Consider the following 21,705-nt stretch of genomic DNA (forward strand, 5'->3'; position numbering starts at 1 on the left):
AGAAAGAAATCAAAGACTTTTTATAATTTAATGAAAATGAAGGCACAACATACCCAAAATTATGGAATACAATGAAAGCAGTACTAAGAGGAAAACTCATAGCTCTGAGTGCCTCCAAAAAGAAACTGGAGAAAGCACACACTAACAACTTGACAGCACAGCTGAATGCTCTAGAACAAAAGGAAGCAGATAAAACCAAAAAGAAAAAAAAAAAAAAAAAAAAAAAAAAAAAAAAAAGAGGTGGGAAATAATCAAACTCAGAGCAGAAATCAACCAAATAGAAACAAAAGAATGGTACAAAAAAATCAACAAAACCAGAAGCTGGTTCTTTGAGGATATCAACAAAATCAGTAAACACTTAACCAGAATAACTATAGGTCACAGAGAGAGTATCAATGTGACGAGAGGGGAGACATAACAACAAAAACCGAGGAAATTCAAGAAATCATCAGATCCTACTCCAAAACCCTATACTCAACAAAACTGGAAAATCTGGAGGAAATGGATAAATTTCTGGACAGATACCAGATATCAAAGTTAAATCAGTATAAGATAAACTATCTAAGCAATCCCATAACTCCTAAAGAAATAAAAGTAACCAAAAGCCTCCCAAACAAAAAAAGCCCAGGACCAGATGCATTCACTAAAGAATTATGTCAGACATTTATTGATGACCTAATACCAATTCATGCCAAACCATTTTACAAAATAGAGTCAGATGGAAGACTGCCCAACTCTTTCTTCTTTGAAGCCAAAGTAACTTTTATTCTTAAACCACACAAAGAACCTACAAAAAAAAAAAAAAAAAAACTTCCAAATTGTCTCCCTTATGAACATTGATGCAAAAGTGCTCAATAAAATTCTTGCAAATGGAATCCAAGAACACATCAAAACGATCGTTCACTATGATCAAGTAGATTTAATCCCTGGTGTGCAAGGATGGTTTAATATGTGAAAATCCATCAACATAATCCACCATATAAACAAACTCAAAGAAAAATAAAATGCATGATCATCTCATTAGATGTTGAGAAAGCATTTGACAAAATTCAACACTCCTTCATGTAATAAGTCTTGAAAAGAGCAGGAATCCAATGCCCATACCTAAACATAATAAAAGCAAAATACAACAAACTGATAGCCAACATAAAACTAAACAGTGAGAAACGTGAAGCAATACCACTAAAATCAGGGACTAAACAAGGCTCTCCACCCTCCCCTTACCTATTCAACATAGTACTGGAAGTCCTGGCCAGAATAATTAGACAGCAAAAGGAAATCAAAGGGATAAAAATTGAAAAGGAAGAAGTAAAAATATCACTATTTGCAGATGACATGATATTATACTTTAGTGACCCCAAAATTTCTACCAGAGAACTTTTATAGCTGATAAACAACTTCAGCAAAGTGGTTGCCTACAAAAATAACTCAAACAAATCAGTAGCCTTTCTCTACTCAACGGACATACATGCTGAGAAAGGAATTAGGGAAAAGATACCCTTCACAATTTTTTCACAAACAATATGACATACCTTGGTGTGACCCTAACTAAGTATGTGGAGTATCTATAGGACAAAATCTTCAAGACTGAAAAAGGAAATTGAAGAAGACATCAAAAAATGGAAAGATCTCCCACGGTCATGGATTGGAAGGATCAACATTGTAAAAATGGCCATCTTGCTTATGGCAATCTACAAATTCAATGTATTCCCCATCAAAATTCCAACTCAATTCTTCATAGAGTTAGAAAGTCCAATTTGCACATTTATTTGGAATAATAAAAAATCCCAGGATAGCAAAAACCATCCTCAACAATAAAAACAATTCCCTTGGAATCACCATCCCTGACCTCAAGATCAATTGTGATAAAAGCTGGTATTGGTACAGAGACAGGCAGGTATACCAATGAAATAGAATTGAAGACCTAGAAACAAACTCTCACACATATGACCACTTGATTGTTGACAAAGAGCTGAAAACATTAAATGGAAAAAGGACAGCCTCTTCAACAAATGGTCTTGGCTCAACTGGCCGTCAGCATGCAGAAGAGTGAAAATAGATCTTTTCTTATCTTTATGTACAAAGCTCAAGTGCAAGTGGATCAAAGATCTCCACATAAAACCAGGTACACTGAAACTATTAGAAGAGAAAGTAGGGAAAAGGTTAGAACACATAGGCACAGGGGAAAATATCCTGACCAGAACACCAATGGCTTGTGCTCTAACATCAAAAATCAATAAATGGGATTCCAGTGGACAGTATCTCTGTGAAAAACACAATTTTGCTTTTATGTAATTCTAGTTGAGCAAGTTGGAGATTTAATTATCCTTAGAACCAACCAAATTTCTGCATTTAAGTCTTAACCATACTTAAGTGTCACTGTGGCTTCAAAGAAGCTATTAATTCTGAAGTAGTGGTTTTTGTTTGAGTTGACTGTTTTTATAAAACAGTTTGGATCTTAATTGTGATGCAGAAGTTATAGTAACAAATATTTTAATTTGTACAGTCATTATTTACACTCTGGTGGAAAAGCTCAATAAAGGTGAGTTCCCCAAATTAAAAAAAAAAAAAATGACATGCGTTTGTGTAGTTCTTGGGTTTTATATTTTTCTCTTTAACATGTTCTATTTAATAGATATGATTACTTTTATTCTATTTGTTTGTTTTTGGTGTAGAATAACCTCATCCTCATTGTTCAAAAAATACTTATAATTGCTGCTGTTGTTTAGAAATAAGACCACTTCTATTTTTAAACTACATAATAGAAATATAGTTTAAAGCCTCCTGGGAGTCTTGGAAATATGGCCCAGAACACCCAGAATAAATTCTCAGAACCAACATGGCAGCTTGTAAATGCTGTTCACTTTAGTTTGAGATAATATGTTGTCCTCTTTGTCTATGAAACCATTAGGCACACACATGTTACATTAACATAAACACAGACAAAACCACTTATAGACATTAAGAAAAAAATGCATTAAAGTCTTTCCAGCTAGTTTTGATAGGAGGTTATAATTCATACATGAAAATAAAAGAGGAAACAATTTAAATTGTTACAATGCCTTTTTAGGACTACGTGTGAAACAATGAAGAAAATATGAATGACAGTTGTGACAAATGTGTAAATTCGCCTGTGAAATAACAGGATTATGATAGTATTGGAAAAGAACATTAGAGAGAGAGAGAGGCTAGATAAAAGTTATCTATGATGTTCAGAATGTGTGTAAGACAATATAAAGTAAGTTCAAGCAATGGTATAAAGAGTATACACAGACTATGAAGAGGAAATTGTGGTGTGCAATGTGTGCAGTTAGCATGTCAAATTTTAAGGCATTATTAAATTAAAAAATTTGCTTCTGTTATAATAGTTCAAGTAATATCATCTTGGTGAGATTAATAGAGAATTCACAATCAAACTCGAGAACAGTCTGGGAATAATGTACATGGTTTGGTAGAATTAACATAGTGAAAATGACTATCTTACCAAAAGCAATCTAATGATGTGAAAAAATTCCCATTAAAATTTCAACACAAATTTTTATGGACATCAAATGAATAATTCTCAACTTCCTATGGACAAATAAAAACCCCAGGGTAGTCAAAATAGTATTGTACAATAAAAGAACTTCGGTAGGTATCATCATCCCTGATCTCTAGTTCTACTACAGAGCAATAGTAATAATAAAACCTGTGGTATTGGTACAGGAAGAGACATGATTTCTAATGGAATTGAATTGAGGACTCTGAAATAAACCCACACACCTATGGTAACTTAATTTTTTTTTTATAATAGCCAAAATCATACAATAGAAAAAAAATCTCAACAAATGGTCCTGATCTAACTAGATGTCTCCATTTAGAAGAATGTGAATAAGTCTGTATACATCATCCTACATAAAACTCAGGTCCAAGTGGATCAAAGACCTCAAACTAAAACTAATGTGCTTTTGCACATTTTCTCTTCTAATAGTTTCAGTGTACCTGGTTTTATGGGGAGATCTTTGATCCACTTGCCCTTATCTTTGTACAGGGAGATAAAAAAAGGGGGATCGATTTGCATTCTCTTTCGTGATGATGGCCAGTTAAACAAACACCATTTGTTGAGGAGGCTGTCCTTTTTTCATTGAATGTTTTTAGCTCCTTTGTCAAAGAGCAAGTTACCATATTGTGAGAATTCATTTCTGGATCTTCTATTCTGTTTCATTGATCTACCTGCCTATCCTTGTACCAATACCATGCAGTTTTTAACACAATTGCTTTGTAATATAGTTTGAGGTCAGGGATGCTGAGTCCCACAGAAATTTTCTTGTTATTGAGAACAGATTTTGCTATTTTATGTTTTTTGTTATTCCAGATGAATTTGGAAATTGCTCTTTCTAACTCTATGAAGAATTGAGTGGAAATTTTGTTGGGGATTGCATTGAATATGTATATTGTTTTTGGTAAGATGACCATTTTTACAATGTTGATCCTTCTAATCCAAGAGCATGAGAGATCTTTGCATCTTCTGATGTCTCCTTCAATTTCTTTCTCAGAGTTTTGAAGTTCTTGTAATACAGATTTTTCACTTGCTTAGTTAGAGTCACACCAGTGTATTTCTTATTGTTTGTGATTGTTGTGAAGAGTATCTTTTCCCTAATTTCTTTCTCAGCATGTTTGTCCTTTGAGCAGAGGAATGTGGTTGATTTGAGTTATTTTTATTCACAGCCACATTGCTGAAGTTGTTTATCAGCTGTAAAAGTTCTCTAGTGGAATTTTTAGGGACACTTAAGTATACTATCATGCCATCAGCAAATAATTTTGACTTGTTCCGTTCTGATTTACATCCCTCTTACATATTTTTTGTTGTATAAGTATTAAAAAATTAAAAAAATGGTTTATCTCTCTATTGGCCCAGAAGTCTCACTCCTCAGGCACAATTTTGTTAGGAGCCATGCGCACCTCCTTTACTCAGTCCTAGCTGCCGCCTAGTCTCTCTTTGCAAGACTCCTTTCCCTGGTGGTTTTCCACAGCCTGTTTTCCAACTTTGTCCTGGAGTGTTCATGCACCCCAAAACCCATACAAATAATACTCTACAGCCCTTGTTTTTGAAGTGGAATTAACATTAAAATACAAACAGCTTCAAGACAGTCTACACTTTTTATTGTCTAATGGCTCTAGTCAGGACATCCTGTATTATATTGAATAGGTAGGAGGAGAGTGGGCAGCCTTGTCTAGTCCTTGATTTGAGTGGGATTGCTTCAAGTTTCTCACTGTTTAGTTTGTTATTGGCTACTGGCTTGCTGTATATGGCTTCTACTATATTTAGGTAGTGGCCTGGATTCCTACTCTTTCCAAGACTTTTATCATGAGAGGGTCTTGAAATTTGTCAAATGCTTTCTCAGCATCTAGTGAGATGATCATGTGGGGTTTTTTTTCCTTTGAGTTTGTTTATATGGTGGATATCGTTGATAGATTTTTGTATATTGAACCACCCTTACATCGCAGGGATGAAGCCTACTTGATCATCATGAATGATCATTTTGATGTGTTCTTAGATTTGGTTTGCAAGAATTTTATTGAGTATTTTTGCATAAGTGTTCATGAGGGAGATTGTTCTGAAGTTCTCTTTCCTTATAGGGTCTTTGTGTGGTTTAGGAATGAGAGTAATTGTGGCTTCCAAGAATGATTTGGATAGTGTTCCATCTGACTTTATTTTGTGGAATAGTTTTTAGAGTGTTAGTATTAGGTCTTCTGTGAATGTCTGATATAATTCTGCACTGAACTAATCTGGTTATGGACTTTTTTTTGTTTGGGAGGCTTTTGATGACTGTGTATTTTTCTTTAGCTGTAATGGGACTGTTTAGATGGTTTATGTGATCCTCATTTAACTTTGCTATCTGGTATCTATCTAGAAATTTGTCTATTTCCTCTAGATTTTCCAGTTTTGTTGAAAAATAGGCTTTTGTAGTAGGATCTGATGATTTCTTGAATTTCCTAGGTTCTGTAGTTATGTCTCACCTTTCATTTCTGATTTTGATAATTTGGATACTTTCTTTGTGCCCTCTTGTTAGTCTGTCTAAGGGTTTATCAATCCTGTTGATTTTCTCAAAAACCAGATCTTGTTTTTGTTGATTTTTTGTATGGTTCTTTTTATTTCTACTTGGTTGATTTTTGCTCTGAGTTTTATTATTTACTGCAGTATACTCCTCTTGGGTGTATCTGCTTCTTTTTGTTCTAGAGCTTTCATTTGTGCTGTCAAGTGTTTAGTGTATGCTCTCTCCAGTTTCTTTTTGGAGGCACTCAGAGCTATGAGATTTCCTCTTAGTTCTGCTTTCATTGCATCCCATAGGTTTGGGTATGGTGCACTTTCATTTTCATTAAAGTCTAAAAATCCTTAATAATTTTTTATTTCTTCCTTGGCCATGTTATCATTGAGTAGCACATTGTTCAACTTCTGTGTATATGTGGGCTTTTTTTGTCTTTGTTAAAGACCAGCCTTAGTCCATGGTGATCTGATAGGATGCATGAGAGTATTCCAATATTCTTATATTTGTTGAGGATTATTTTGTGACCTACTTATATGGTAAATTTTGAAAAAGGTGTCGTGAAGTGCCGAGAAGAAGGTATATTCTTTTGTTTTAAGATGAAATGTTCTATAGATGTCTATTAATTCCAATTTGTTCATAATCTCTGCTAGTTTTGATGTGTCTCTCTTCAGTTTCTGATTTCATCATCTTTCCATTAATGAGAGTGGGGTGTTGATGTCTCCCACTAGTGTTGTGTGTGGTGCAATATAGGCTTTGAGGTTTAGTAGGGTTTTATTTTTGAATGTGGGTGCTCTTTTATTTGGAGCATAGATTGTTCAGGATTGAGAGTTCATCTTGATGTCATTTTTTCTGTGATGAACAAAACGTGTCCTTCCATATTTTTTTGGTAACTTTTGGTTGAAAATCCATTCTATTTGATATCAGAATGACCACTTCAGAGTTTTTCTTGGGGACATTTGCTTGGAAGGTTTTTTTCCAGCCTTTTACTCTGAGGTACTATCTGTATACATCTCTAACATGAATTTCCTGTATTTCATAAAATGCTGGATCCTGTTTATTTGTACAGTCTGATAGTCAGTGTCTCTTTATAGGGGAATTGAGTTCATTGATGTTAGTAGATATTAAGGAATAGTGATTTTTGCTTTGTGTTATTTTTGTTGTTAGAGTTAGAATTATGTTTGTGTGTTTCTCTTCTTTTATGTGTGACAACTTTTTTGCTTTATCTTGGGAGTAGTTTCCTTCTTTGTGTTGGATATTTCTATTTATCATCCTTTGTAGGGCTGGATTTGTGGACAGATATTGTGTAAATTTGGTTTTGTCCTGGAATATCTTGGTTTCTCCATCTATGACAATTGAGAGTTTTACTGGATATAGTATCCTGGGCTGGCATTTGTGTTCTCTTAGAGTCTGTTTGATTTCTATCCAGGGTCTTCTAGCTTTTATTGTCTCTGTTGAGAAGTTGGATGTAGTTCTTTTTGGTCTGCCTTTATATGTTACATGTCTTTTTCCCTTACTTCTTTTAGTATTCTTTCTTTCATTTGAAAATTTGGTGTTTTGAATATTATGTATTGAGAAGAATTTCTTTTCTGGTCCAATTTATTTGAAGTTTGGTAGGCTTCTTATATGCCCATGGTCGTATCGTTCTTAAGGGTAGGGAAGTTTCCTTTCATAGTTTTGTTGAAAATATTTACTGTGCCTTTTAGTTGATATTCTTTGCCCTCTTCAACACCTATTATTTTTAGGTTTGGTCTTCTCATTGTATCCTTGATCTCTTGGATATTTTGCGTTAGGAGTTTTTTGGTTTTTGCATCTTCTTTGACTGTTTTGTCTATGTTTCCAATGTTGCTTGCTTTCTGCCCCCAATATCCTTTCTTCCACGTCTTGTAGTCTGTTGGTGATGCTTGTATCTATGACTCCTGGTTCTTTCTTAGGTTTTACATCTTCAGGATTGTCTCTTTTTGTGATTTCTTTCTTCTACCTTTGTCCATTTTCAATTTCTTTACCTGTTTGGTTGTGCTTTCTTGTAGTACTTTGAGTGATTTTTCCTGGTTCTCCCGTAATAGTTTAAGAGAGTTATTCATGTGCTTCTAAAAGATCTCTATTATCTCCATGAAGTATGATTTTAAGTATAAACTTTGTTTTTCTGCAGTGTTGGGAAATCTACCACTTGCTGTGGTGAGAGAACTGGGATCTGATATTGCCAGGTTGTCATTGCTTCCATTGCCTGGGTTTTTGAGCTTTCTCTTACCATCTTGTTGTCAGTGATTGTTGGTGATCTTTTTGTTTCTGGCTGGTGCTTGTTTCTCCTGTGGGTCTGAAGGCCCATGGGCTCAGGAGGGAGATTGCTCCTGGGTGTTTGGCTCTTAGTTGGCCAGCAGAGAGTTCTGATGGCAGTGACTCAGTACTGTCTTCATGGGCTCAGATGTGTGAGCTCTTTTGAGGCTGTTCTGGGAGCTCTGCCCTCTGCCCACATACCCTGAGTCCCAATGGTGGAGACCCAGCTCTTTCTGTAAGCCAAAAATGTCCCTTTTCCAGATAGTACTATGCCCTCTGTGCTCAGAGAACTTCCTGCTTTTCCTCAATAAACACTCAGTGGGTCTAAGTGTCAGGATCACCCTTGGTCCAGGTGGAAAAGCAACTGTGCAGCTGATCTAGGCACTCAACTTTCCCCCAGGCAGATCTCAGTTCTGATGACAGAGACCCAGCACTGTGCTCTCTGTGCTCTGAGAACTAACAGTGTGACCTCTCCAGGGCTGTGCCTCAGGCTTACCCTTGGTCTGATAAGTGCTTGTGCAACTGTTCTGGGAGCTCAGCCTCTTCTGGGCATTCTGAGTCCCAGTGGTAGGCCATGAAGAGCACTGTTTCAGAGATAACCATGCTCTCTGGGCTCTGAAAACTTGTGGTGTAACCTCTCTGGGTTTGTGCTCCAGGTTTTCCCTTGGTCCATGTGGAAAAGAGCATGTGTAGCTAATTTGGGAGTTTAGCCTCCTATGGGCAGATTCTGAGTCCAGGTGGTAGAGACCTGGCCCTCACTGTGGACTGGAAACGACCCTTTTTCAGAGAGCACTGAGCTCCCTGCACTCTTAAAACTACCTGTGTGACTTCCCCAGTCTTGTGCACCAGGCTCATCCTTTGTCCAAAAAGCAAAAGCACCGCTGCAGCTGATCTCAGTCTTTCTCAGACAGATCCTGAGTCTTGATGACAAAGAACATATTAAACCATCTATTTGACTAGATACAAAATTTTCTCAAAATCTACTTTATCAAAAACTTAGATGGATGTAAAACAAAGCAGAATAAACCACCATATAATTGATCAAAACTATTTTATAATGTTTGAATATTAATGGAGCTTCTGAAGGTGTTGAAAAGCATAACCGTTATGTTAAGATTGCTATGTTGTGGATTTCAAGGCGCAGAACTGAGCCCGGCCCATCTGCCACGCTGACCGGCAGCTCCTAAAGGTTGAAAAACTGGTGAGTAGGAGATCTAGGCAGCCAGGGAGCAGAGAGATCTCGGCGGAGTGTGCACGCAAAGTGCACCCTCCAACCTGCCTGATCCAGGGACCAGGAACAGAACTTTGGAACTTCTGTTTCCACCTGGCAGTGACGTCAGGGCACACAACAGAGCCCTGCCCATCTGTAACTCGGACTGGCAGCTCCTAAAGGTTGAAAAACTGGTGAGTAGGAGATCTAGGCAGCCAGGGAGCAGAGATATCTCGGCAGAGTGTGCACACAAAGTGCACCCTCCGACCTACCTGATCCAGGGACCAGGAACAGAACTTTGGAACTTCTGTTCCGACCCAGTGAATCTGAAGCATAGAACAAGACTCAGCCCATCTGCCACCTGGACCAGTGGAGATCCAGGGACACAGACCAGATACAAGGGAAAGGTGAGAACATATCACTGACAACAAAATGGCAAGAGGAAAGCGAAAGAGTATATCCCAAGGAAACCAAGACGACCTGGCAACACCAGAACCCAGCTCTCCCATAACAGCAAACATCAGAATGCCAAACACTCCAGAAAAAGAAGACGCAGACCTGAAATCATACCTCAAGATGCTGATGGAGATACTTAAACAAGAACAGAAAAAAAAGCGAAAAGATTCAGAAGCTTTTAAAGAGGAAACATGAAAAACACTCAAAGAACTCAAAGAACTAGAGTAAAACAGAACCAAAGAGATGAAGGAATGGAAGAGGAAATTTAAAACGGAAATTGACACAATAAAGAAAACACTAAAAGAGATAACCCTAGAGGTAGAACACCTAAAAAAAAAAATCAGGAGTCACAGAAGCAAGCATTTCCAATAGATTACTAGAGAAGGAAGAGAGAATATCGGGGGCAGAAGACAACATTGTAAACATAGACAAAACAGCCAGAGAAGATGCAAAAAAAAAAAAAAAAAAAAAAAAGCTTCTAACCGAAAATGTCCAAGAAATCCAGGACACAATGAGAAGACTGAACCTAAGGATAAGAGGAATAGAAGGAATAGAAGATGGAGAAGAGTATCAACTAAGAGTAACAGTAAATATCTTCAACAAAATCGTAGAAGAAAACTTCCCTACCCTCAAGAATGAGATGACCATGAGCATAAAAGAAGCCTTCAGAACTCCAAAATAGGTTGGACCAGAAAAGAAATACCTCCCGATACATAATAGTCAAAAAACCAAGGGCCCAAAGCAAAGAAAGAATACTAAAAGGAGTAAGGTGAAAAGGTCAGGTAACATATAAAGGCAGGCCAATCAGAATCACACCCGATTTCTCAACAGAGACTATGAAAGCTAGAAGAGCCTGAACAGACATCATGTACACACTAAGAGAGCACAAGTGCCAACCCAAGCTGCTATACCCAGCAAAACTATCAATCACCATAGATAGAGAGATGAAGATATTTCAAGACAAATCAAAAATTACACAATATCTGACCACAAACCCAGCACTACAACAAATTATAGGGAAAATACAGCCTAGTAAAAACTCCTAAAGAAGAAAACTAAAAGAAGAAAAAAACACGGACAAAACTCAACCAAAAAAAGCAATAATAGCAGGAAACAGAAACAACTACTCCTTGATATCTATTAACATATATGGACTCAACTCCCCAATAAAGAGAAATAGGCTATCAGACTGGATACATAAACAAAATCCAGCCTTTTGCTGCATACAGGAAACTCATCTCAGAGACAAAGACAGACACTATCTCAGAGTAAAAGGGTGGAAAAAAAACTTATAAGCAAAAAGCCCCAAGAAGCAAGCTGGAGTGGCTATTCTAATATCGAATAAAGTAAATTTCCAACCAAAAGTTATCAAAAAAGATAAGGAAGGACATTTTTACTCATTACCGGGGAAATCTGTCAGGAGGAACTTTCAATTCTTAACATATATGCTCGAAATATAAAAGAACCCACATTCATACAAGAAGCCCTACTAAAGCTCGAAAAAAACATTTCACCCCACACAATAATAGTGGGAGACTTTAATATCCCACTCTCACCAATGGACAGATCATGGAAACAGAAACTGAACAAGGACACTGCAAAACTAGCAGAGACTTTGAACCAACTAGAATTAATAGATATCTACAGAACATATCTTCCTAAAGTAAAAGAATACACCTTCTTATCACCACCCCATGGCACCTTCTCGAAAATTGACCACATAATTGGACACAGAACGAGCCTCAATCAATATAAGAAGATTGAAATACTCTCATGCATCCTCTCAGATCACCATGGTCTATGGCTGTTCTTTAACAACAACAAAGACAACAAAAAGCCCACATACACATGGAAACTAAATAACGCTCTGTTAAATGATAGCAGGGTCAAAGAAGAAATAAAGCAAGTAATTTAGGATTTTCTAGAATTCAACGAAAATGAAAACACAACATACCCAAACGTATGGAATGCAATTAAAACAGTACTGTGAGGAAAACTCATAGCCCTAAGTTCTTCCAAAAAGAAACTGAAGAGAGCTTACATCAGCAACCTGACAGCACAGCTAAAAGCCCTAAAACAAAAGGAAGCAGATATAGCCAAGAAGAGTAGATGGCAAGAAATAATCAAAATTAGGGCAGAAATTGACCAAATAGAAACAAAAAGAACCATTGAAAAAATCAACAAAACCAAGAGTTGGTTCTTTGAGAAAATCAAGATTGATAAACCCCTAGCCAGACTAACTAGAGGGCAAAGAGAGAGTATACAAATTAACAAAATCAGAAAGGAAAGTGGAGACATAACAACTGAAACTGAGGAAATTCTAGAAATCATCAGATCCTACTACAAAAGCCTATACTCCACAATAGTCGATAATCTGGAGGAAATAGATGAATTCCTAGACGATACAAGATCCTAAAGTTAAACCAGGACCAAGTAAATCATCTAAATAACCCTATAACACCTAAAGAAATAGAAGAAGTCATCAAAAGCCTCCCAACCAAAAAAAGCCCAGGTCCAGATGGGTTCAGTGTCGAATTTTATCAGACATTTATTGCGGATATAACACCAATACTCTCCAAACTATTCCAAAAGATAGAATCAGATGGAATATTACCCAAATCATTTTTTGAGGATACAACAACCCTCGTACCTAAACCACACAAAGACCCTAAAAGGAAAGAGAACTTCAGACCAATCTCACTTATAAACATTGATGCAAAAATACTCAACAAAATCCTTGCAAACCGAATCCAAGAACACATCAAAATGATCATTCATCATGACCAAGTAGGATTCATCCCTGGGATGCAGGGATGGTTTAATATAAGGAAATCCATCAATGTAATCCACCATATAAACAAACTCAAAGAAAATGGTCATCTCACTAGATGCTGAGAAAGCATATGACAAAATCCAACACCCCTTCATGTTAAAAGTCCTGGAAATAAAAGGAATCCAAGTTCCATTCTTAAACATAATAAAAGCAATATACACAGCAAACCAACAGCAAACATCAAACTTAATGGTGGGAAACTTGAAGCAATTCCACTAAAATCAGGGACTCGTCAAGGCTGCCCACTCTACCACTACCTATTCAACAGAATACTGGAAATCCTGGCTGGAGCAATTAGACAGCAAAAGGAGATCAAGAGGATACAAATCGGAAAGGAAGAGATAAAAAATCACTCTATGCCAATGACATGATAGTGTAGTAAGTGACCCCAAAAATTCCACCAGAGAACTCCTACAGCTGATAAACAAGTTCAGCAAAGTGGCTGGATAGAAAATTAACTCAAACAAATGAGTAGCCTTCCTATACTCAAATGACAAACATGTGGAGAAAGAAATTAGGGAAAAGGTACCCTTCACAAGAAAACTTGTAGGATTATCTCTTTTAGTGTTTTCTTTATTGTGTCAATTTTCATTTTAATTTCCCTCTTCCATTCCTTTATTTTTTTTCTTCTGTTTTCCTCTACTTTGAGTTCTTTGAGTGTTTTTCTTGTTTCTTCTTTAAAAGCTTCTGAATCTTTTTGCTTTTCCTCCCTTTCTTGTTTAAGTTTCTCTATCAGCATCTTGAGGTATGATTTCAGGTCTGTGTCTTTTTTGTCTGTAGTGTTTGGAATTCCGATGTTTGCTGTTATGGGAAAGCTGGTTTCTGGTGTTGCTAGATTGTCTTGGTTTCCTTGGGATATACTCTTTCACTTTCCTCTTGCCATTTTGTTGTCAGTGATATGTTCTTCCCTTTCCCTTGTATCTGGTCTGTGTCCCTGTATCTCCACTGGTCCAGGTGTCAGATGGGCTGAGCCCTGTTCTATGCCTAAGAGTCATCAGGTGGGAAGAGAATTTCAAACATTCTGTTCCTGGTCGCTGGCTCAGGCAGGGCAGGGCAGGGCAAGGCAGGGGGTGCACTTTTCGTGTGCACTCTGCAGAGATCTCTCTGCTCCCTGGCAGCCCAGGTCTTCCACCCACCAGTTGCTCAGCCTCTACGTGCCGCTGTTCCGGGTGGCAGATCAAATCAATGTCTTGTACTTTGTATCTTATGAGTAACTTTGCATAAACTAGACTATGATTTAGACATAGGTTAAATAATTTATAGTTTTTCTATATAAGAGAATCTATTCAGTATAATAAATAATTAGTAAGTGTATGGGTATCTGAGTTTCACATACATGAATTTTCTTTTTAATTTTATGGCTCTAGATACTTCTTTTGTTTTCAATCTACAAAATCAATATTATACAAAAACTATGACACAGATGTAAAGATAAAATAAAAAGTTAATAGGGATTTTACATTACTTCTTAAAACTATATTATAGAAATGGCCACAGTGATAAAAATGGTAAGATGATTTTAATTAAATGAATTAATTATTAGGTTTTTTTGTGTTTTCCAGGTAAATATTTCTCTCTCTCTCTCTCTCTCTCTCTCTCTCTCTCTCTCTCTCTCTCTCACTCTCACACACATATACAGGGAGAGAGAGAGAGGGAGGGAGGGAGGGAGGGAGGGAGGGAGAGAGAGAGAGAGAGAGAGAGAGAGAGAGAGAGAGAGAGAGAGAGAGAACTGTTGAAGAAATGATGCCATAAAATTTGAAATATATTAAGTTGGCATTTATATATGAGGTATATAAGGAGTGCTGCAAGGAGGAATAATATATTATCATCTTTAAAAATTAAAAAATAACAATAATTCCAACACAGGTGTCCCCTACTTCTGTCTATTGCTTTGGTATAATTATCTGCATATTGCTCTTTCCTGTGCTTGTTGGGCCTCTCAGAGGGCAGTCATGCTAGTCTCCTGTCTGTAAGCACATCATAGCATCAGTAATAGCGTCAGGCCATGGGGCCTGCCCTTGAGCTGGATCCCAATTTGTACTGGTCATTAGGTTCCCTTTTCTTCAGTATCTTTTTATTTTTGTCCCTGTAGTTCTTTTAGACAGAAACAATTCTGGGTTAGAGATTTTGACTGTGGGACAGCAAACTGATTTTTCAACTTGATGACTTGTCTTTCTACTGGAGGTAGATTCTACAAGTTTCTTTTCCCCACTGGAGAGCATCTAGGGTTTTTCCCTCTGAGGCATGAGCATCTCTCAGGGAAAGAAGAAGCAACCAATCTTCCAGTAATGTAAGGTCCCAGGGATGGGGGAGGTCTGGTAGGAAATTCTGAGGATATTGTTTTGAAGATGGGGAAAACTGAGAAGGAATGTGATGAGGAACTGTCAGAAGACTGGGGAGGGGGATAACTACTGGATTGTAAAAAAATTAATAATAATAATAAGAGCAATAATAACTATAAAAGCAAATGTTCTTTGTCTCCTATAAATATCAATGTTTGATATTTTGTATCTCATAAGTAACTATGCATCAACTAAACTATAGTTTAAAATCAGGTTAAATAAGTCATATTTTTCTTATAAAACAGAATCTATATGGTATAAAAATAATTAGTAAGAGTACAGATATCTGAGTTCCATATACATGAATTGGTTTCTTACTTTAATGGCCCTGGATACTTCTTTTTGTCAATTCATAAAATCAATATTATACCAAAAGCTATGACACAGATGTAAAGGTTACATAAAAACTTAAGAGATTTTGCATTATTTCTGAAAACTGTATTGTGGAAATGGCCGATCTGGATGGCGCCCCCCGCCCCCCATGCACAGGTCGCTGGGAATTAGGAGGAGCAGCATGAACGCTTTCCATCCTATGCAAAAGCGTGAGTCAACTTCTACCGACGTTCTACCTCGGGAAAAGCTGCACATAGAAAAATTATTTTTAACTGGGAGCATAATAAGTAAAGGTATGAATAAATAGAATGGCTAATAACAGCGTATTTCTTCCACCCCAATTTCCAGTCCACCCTACAGAATCATACAGACTAGACCTATTAGCAAATTCCCCCCTCTTAGCTCAGTGCTGACATGGAGCAGAAATGGTGATGGCAGTGTCCTTCATAAAGGCACCTAGAACCCTGCATGAGGGAAAGACTTAAGGGACAGCACTGACTTCTGGGAAAATGTTCTCAAAGCCAATACTGATCATCAGAGTCTTAGCAGCATTCTAATTATGCCTTTTTATTTTATTTCTTATATATATATATATATATATATATATATATATATATATATATATATATATATATATATATATATATATAATTTATTCAGTAAGTACAAGCTCCACGTTTCCTAGTTCATTTTTCTTTGAAGAACTATATAGAAATGACTTCTTAAGTATTGTGTGAAAAGGGAATTCCTTGGAGAGTTGAGAATGCTCAGTGTTACATTTGTTCGGTCCTTCAGAACAGCACCCTGGGACAATTTGTGTTATAATTGAAATGACAGGCTAAATTTTCCAAACCACATATATCTGTCTTTCTTTCAAGTCTTGTATAAGTGTAGTTCAAATAGCACCAGTGGATCATATGGTTTGGCTTTCACAAAGCCGTCTGACTTCTGATTTTGTTATTATAGTAACTGAAGTCAAGGTAAGCATGCCTTGGCTCACCTGAGTTTTGGCTTTACAGTTGAGGAATGTGACTCGATTTTGGGCTCACACTTTCCATTCATTTTTTTTTTTTTTTTTTGCAGCGTTTGACACCTAAAGAACTCAGAAGATCACCTAAAATAAGAATTGAGTTTTCTTTCCTTTTTTCCTTTTTTTCTTATTTCTTACTTACCACTTTATTTTTTAAAAAAGAGGGAATTGAATTTTATTAATGCTGCCCTAATATCAACATGGCAGTGTGTTTTTCCACTGTGTAATATTTAGGTTTTATGTACTGTATAATGTTATTCTTATGTTATTTAATTGCTTATTTATCTGCCCTCATATCTTGTTTCAATCCAGACACAGCATTGTAATGTTCATGTCTAAAATATCCTGTCCCAAGTTTGTGTAAACTATTCTTCCTATTTCTTCTCTGCCTTGTCAATAGATGCTGATCACTCATGGGTGGGCAAAAGACAGACTGTGGCATAAAGTTTGGGGGAGTGAATTTAGGTCAGTTAGGAGGAGAAGGGGGTCTGAGAAGTCACCATGAGAGAAAACATCTGAAGCCCAAAGCGGCAGATAAATAATAATATGTAAAAATCATAGGATCATTGCTGGGAAGCAGGGAGATTGTTTTAGAGGATTAAGGATCAATAATTGCCCAGATATTGAAGTACAACTTGAAATAAATCTTGTTTGTTCTATCTGGTTATTGTGGCCTTTTCTGGTTAGCCATGGATTAATTTGCTACTTGCACTTACATTAAACTAATTCATGGACTGCACCAACTCTTTACTTCATTGTTTAATAGCACTGACTGTTCCTTCAGAGGTCCTAAGTTCAGTTCCCAGCAACCACATGGGTGCTCACAGCATCTGTAGTGGAATCCAGTGCCCTCTTCTGGTCATGCTGAAGGGCGAACTCACACACATTTAAAAAATGTCTTCATAAGATCAGGCTGTAGACAATGTGTAGACCATTTTAGAAAAAAAAACTTCATTTTACATGAATGTCTAATGTCTTCTTTATGAAACTTTTACACTTTTACTTGACTTAAAGATGAAGGTTTTTTTTGTTCATAGGGATAATTTATATTAGGACAATTAAAAATTAAATTGATTTGTATGTGTGTGTGTGTATGTTTGTGTTTCTCTCTCTCTGTCTCTGTCTGTCTGTCTGTCTGTCTGTCTGTCTGTCTCTCTCTCCCTCTCTCTCTCTCTCTCTCTCTCTCTCTCTCTCTCTCTCTCTCTCTCTGTGTGTGTGTGTGTGTGTGTGTGTGTAGACACTGATGTGCCACAGCACAGGAAGACATAGGACAATAAATATTTGGGTATCAACTATACTGGTCTCAGGAATTAAACTCAGGCTGTTAGAGTTTTAGTAGGTATGTTAGCTGCTGAATAGCCGCAAGTCACACAATTTTTAGAGAATTTAAGTTCATTATAAAACCTTTTTACATTCCTATGTTTATTAGTATTTTTGAGAATTTCTTTTTAATTTATTTTTTAATATTTTTAATTGAACTTTATTCTAAAAGCAGAGATAAATGTACAGATTTTAAAAGCATTTTTTGCATAAAAGTATATGAATACATTTTATCAGTATTTGATCTTTTTAAAGGTTTGGTAGTATGCATTAAAATCTTACTAGTTACAATGAGCATAAAGTACATGTAAAACAAGATGTAACCTGGAAATAGTCAAAGCTTTCTTGGTGTGTAAAGATTAAACATAATGATTTTTCTTTCTTTCTTTTTTTGGCCTTTGATTTTCTTGAAGTTCATATAGTCTGTGAGTTGTTTCTGGGGTGTTTTGAGCTTTCTGGGGTTAGTATCCAAATATCAGTGACTGCATATTATGTCTGTTTTGTTATTGGGTCATTTTATTCAGAATGATATTCTCTAGATGCATCCATTTTCTTAGGAATTTCATAAAGTCATTGTTTCTGATAGCTGAGTAGTACTTCATTGTGTAAATATACCACAATTTTTGTATCCATTCATCTACTGAAGGACATTTGTGTTCTTTCCAGCTTCTGACTATTATAAATAGGGCTGCTATGAACATCATGGTGCATGTTTCTTTGTTGTATGTTGGGGTGTCTCTGGGGTATATGCCCAGAAGTGGAATAACTGGGTCTTCAGGTATTACTATGCAATTTTCGGAGGAATTACCAGACTGATTTTTAGAGTGATTGTACCAGTTTAAAACCCCACCAACAGTGGAGAAGTGTTCCTCTTTCTCCTAATCCTTGCCAGCATCTGCTGTCATCTAAAATTTTGATCTTGGGTATTCTGACTGGTGGCATCTCAGGGTTGTTTGATTTGCATTTCCCTGATGGCTAAGGATGTCAACCACTTTGTTAGATGCTGCTCAGTCATTCTTCTGCATGCTGAATGCCAGCTGGACCAACACCATTTGTTGAAGAGGCTGTCCTTTTTCCATTGAATGTTTACAGCTCCTTTGTCAAAAATCAAGTGACCATATATGTGAGGGCTCATTTTCGGATTTTCTATTCTATTCCATTGATCCACATGCCTATTTCTGTACCAGTACCATGCAGTTTTTAACACAATTGCCTTGTAATATAGCGTGAGGTCAGGGATGGTGATTCCTGCAGATGTTTTCTTGTTGTTGAGGGTGGATTTCGTTATTCTAGATGTTTTGTTATTAAAGGTAAAATTGCACATTGCTCTTTCCAAGTCTATAAAATATTGGGTTGGAATTTTTATGATGGGGACTGCATTAAATCTGTAGATTGTTTTTGGTAAGATGGTCATTATTAAAATGTTGATCCTTCCAATTCATGAGCATGGGAGATCTTTCCATTTTCTGAGATATTCCGCAATTTCCATGTTTAGAGATTTGAAGTTCTTGTTATACACGTCCTTCCCTTGCTTAGTCAGAGTCACACCAAGATATTTCATATTGTCAGTGACTATTGTGAAAGTTATCTTTTCACTAATTTTTTTCTCCAGATGTTTTTCCTTCGAGTAGAGGAAGGCTACTAATTTGCTTGAGTTAATTTTATATCCAGCCACTTTGCTGAACTTGTTTATCAGCTGTAGAAGTTCTCTGATGGAATTTTTGGGGTCACTTATGTACACTATCATGTCATTGGCAAAGAGTAATGTTTTTATTTCTTCCTTTCCAATTTGTATCCCTTTGATTTCCTTTTGCTTTCTAATTGCTCTGGTCAGGACTTCCAGTACTATGTTGAAAAGAAATGGGGAAAGTGGACAGTTTTGTCTAGCCCCTGATTTTAGTGGAATTGCTTCAAGTTTCACATTGTTAAGTTTTTCTTTTTGTTGGCTATTGGTTTACTGTATGTTGCTTTTATTATGTTTAGGTATGGGTCTTGGATTCCTGTTCTTTTCAAGACATTTAACATGAAGGGGTGTTTGTGTGGTTTAGGAACAAGGGTTATTGTGGCCTCAAAAAATGAGTTAGGTAGTGTTCCATCTGATTCTATTTTGTGCAATAGCTTGGAGAGTATTGGTATTAGGTCGTCAATCAATGTCTGATAAAATTCTGCACTGAGTACATCTGGACTTGGGCTTTTTTTGGTTGAGAGGCTTTTGATGACTGCTTCTATTTCTTTAGGTGTTATGGGATTATTTAGATGGTTTACCTGGCCCTGGTTTAACTTTAGTATTTGTTATCTGTCCAGGAATTCATCCATTTTCTCCAGATTTTCCAGCTTTTTTTGAGTATAGGATTTTGTAGTAGGATCTGATGATTTCTTGGATATCCTGAATTAGTTGAAATGTCTCCAATTTCCTTCCTGATTTTGTTAATTTGGATACTCTCTTTGCCCTCTCCTTAGTCTGGCTAAGGGTTTATCAATCTTGTTAATTTACTCAAAGAACCAGCTATTGGTTTTGCTGATTCGTTGAATGGTTCTTTTTGTTTCTATTTCGTCTATTTCTGCTCTGAGTTTGATTATTTCTTGCCATCTACTCCTCTGGCATGTATTTGCTTTCTTTTGTTCTAGAGCTTTCAACTGTGCTGTCTAGTTGTCTGTGTATGCTCTCTCTAGTTTCTTTTTGGAAGTACTCAGCGCTATGAGTTTTCCTCTCAATATTGGTTTTATTGCATCCCATAAATTTTGGTATGCTATGTTTTCATTTTCATCAAATTGTAGAAAATGCTTAATTTCTGTTTTTATTTCTTCTTTGACCGTGCTATTTTTTAATAGAGGATGGTTTAGTTTCCATGTGCATATGGGCTTTTTGTTGAATTTGTTGTTATTAAAGACCAGCTTAGACCATGGTGATATGATAGGATGCATGGGAGTATTTCAATCTTTTTATGTCTATTGAGGCTTGTTTTGTGACTGATTATATGGTCAGTTTTGGAAAAGGTGCCATGAGGTACTGAGAAGAAGGTGTATTCTTTGTTTTAAGATGAAATGTTCTGTAGATGGCTATTGATTCCAATTGGTTCATCACCTATGCCAGTTTCACTGTGTCCTTTTTCAGTGTCTGTTTCCATGATCTGTCTATTGATGAGAGTGGGGTGTCAGGTGCAATGTATTTTTTGAGCTTTAGTAGGGTTTCTTTTATGAATATGGGTGCTCTTGTATTTGGTGCATATATGTTAAGGATTGAGAGTTTCTCCTGACAATTTTCCCTGTAGTGAGCAAAAAGTGTCCTTCCTTATCTTTTTTGATCACTTTTGGTTGAAAATCTACTTTATTCAATATTAGAATGGCTACTCCAGCTTGTTTCTTGGGGCCGTTTGCTTGAAAGTTTTTTTTTCCCAACCTTTTACTCTGAGATACTGTCTGTCTTTGTCTCTGAGATAAATTTCCTGTAGGCAACAAAATGCTGGATTCTATTTATGTATCTAGTCTGATAGCCTGTATCTTTTTATTGGGGAATTGAGTCCATTTATGTTAACATATATTAAGGATTAGTGGTTCCTGTTTCCTGCTATTTTTGCTTTTAGAAGTAGAATTGTGCCTGTGTGTCTTTCTTCTTTTGGTTTTCTTGCTTAGGAGTTTTCTTGTTTTTACTAGAATGTAGTTTCCCTCCTTGTATTGGGTTTTCCACCTATAATTCGTTGTAGTGCTGGGTTTGTGGTCAGATATTGTGTAAATTTAGTTTTGTTTTGAAATATCTTGTTCTCTCCATCTATGGTGATTGAGGATTTTGCTGGGTATAGCAGTTTGGGCTGACACTTGTGTTCTCTTAGGGTCTGCATGATGTCTGTCCAGGCTCTTCTAGTTTCATAGTCTTTGTT

The sequence above is a fragment of the Micromys minutus genome (assembly GCF_963924665.1).
Source record: "Micromys minutus genome assembly, chromosome: 2".
NCBI classification, from domain to species: domain Eukaryota; kingdom Metazoa; phylum Chordata; class Mammalia; order Rodentia; family Muridae; genus Micromys; species Micromys minutus.